Source organism: Austrofundulus limnaeus, unplaced genomic scaffold (assembly GCF_001266775.1).
Source record: "Austrofundulus limnaeus strain Quisiro unplaced genomic scaffold, Austrofundulus_limnaeus-1.0 Scaffold95, whole genome shotgun sequence".
NCBI classification, from domain to species: Eukaryota; Metazoa; Chordata; class Actinopteri; order Cyprinodontiformes; family Rivulidae; genus Austrofundulus; species Austrofundulus limnaeus.
In genome coordinates this window covers 280,907-282,375 of record NW_013952497.1, presented here as the reverse complement: position 1 = coordinate 282,375, position 1,469 = coordinate 280,907, and the positions used below count along the sequence as shown (strand labels likewise).

General features: G+C 37.8%; 1 long non-coding RNA gene across 2 annotated transcripts in view; it reads left to right on the top strand.

The window, feature by feature from the left end:
- The window catches only part of LOC106520621 (uncharacterized), a 10,167-nt gene that overhangs the window by 6,765 nt on the left and 1,933 nt on the right, over positions 1-1,469 (top strand). Inside the window, exon 2 of one of the 2 annotated variants that reach the window (XR_001310571.1) lies at positions 670-800. The exons of the other annotated variant lie outside the window; for it this stretch is intronic. This is a non-coding gene — a long non-coding RNA (uncharacterized LOC106520621). The remainder of the gene's footprint in view (positions 1-669; positions 801-1,469) is intronic. 2 annotated transcript variants of the gene reach the window in all.

Here is a 1,469-nt window from a genome sequence, read left to right as displayed (position 1 = left end):
ATGTGATTGTGATGCTGTAATTCTGAGTGTTTTATGTGCTGCAGAACAGGAACCTACTGTAAAACAGCAATTATGCTGAGTCAGGCTTGATTTTTAATCATCTTTTCCTGTTAAATAAATAAATCAAATCCAATCAAATCAATATATATAATACTTTTCTGAAGTTGTACTTTAGACAGTATTTTCAAATAGGTTTTGTATAGTGTGGATGGTATTCAATTCAGGTCCGTCTAACTAAAATAAAGGGAAAATGTTTCCAGAAATTTCACTCTTAAGGGGCATTTTATAAGGAAGACTAAAACTAATGTGATATAAATAGTATTTATGGAACAATTCAATAAGCTCTCTGTCCTTATACCCATTTACTTTTACATAAACAGCAGTAGGCAGAAAAATACTCTTTAATTGCTTTTAGACTGTCAAAGTTAAAGCCTGGTGTGCTGTTAGAATATTCAGTTTCCTACACCCATCTGCACACAGCCATAATGAAGCACGYTATTGTTGTCCTGATAAAGCTTCCCACTGCATGTCAGAGAGGCTGGGCTTTTTCTGGTGTGAGACCCTGGTGTGTTTCCCTCACGCCAGCAGCTTTATGACCTCATGCCTCGAGCGTGCGTGCGTGCATGCGTGTGTGTGTGTGCGTGTGTGTGTGTGTGTGTGTGTGTGTAGAGGCTTCAGGACTGCCAGCTGTACTGTCAACATGCCTGGAGAGAACAGAAGCTGCCTCAATGGACAGAGAGGACAAAAAGGAGTTCTGACCCAACTAGGACAAGCTGTTTGTGCATTAGCTGACAACCTCGGTACCTCGCATCATTTTCCTCTTCTACTGCAGCTTGCAGTTTCTCTCAACTATTTCAACTTGTGCACCAGTTGAACAAACACGAGCACTAGTTTGAGTAGAAACCATTCTAGTCAGCCTAAAAGTCTCAACTAGTCACCTTTTTATTGCACTAGTGAACCTCTAGACCAAACTAATATGTAACGTCTTATTAATTAGCAAGTGAGCATTGAAAACCTTTAGTTAACACAAAATGTGCTAACAGGTAAGAAGAAACAAAACTGATATAATTAAATAAAAAGCAGAAACATATAAATGGCTCAATAAATAAAGAAATACACTTAAACTGCACCAAATAATTTTAAAAAAGGAGAACTTTGCCTGATGTTTTATAATTAAATTGACCTTCATTTTCATGTGTTGGATTGTTAGAAGCAGTACACTRAAATGAACTGCTGTTCCCATCACTAGCTGCTAAACTGAGGCAGCGCAGGCTCCTTCCTGTCTATTGACCAATAGGAGAGTAGTTGACCCAAGAAGGAACGCCCACCTTATTTGCATCAGGAGGCAGAAATGCAGAAGGTAAAAATAAAAACAGGAGATGAAGAAATATTAAAGTACCACATGAAAATAAAAAGACTTGTGGGGTGAAAAAACAATGCTTCGACAAGTAAAAAGAAAAACAAAAAAT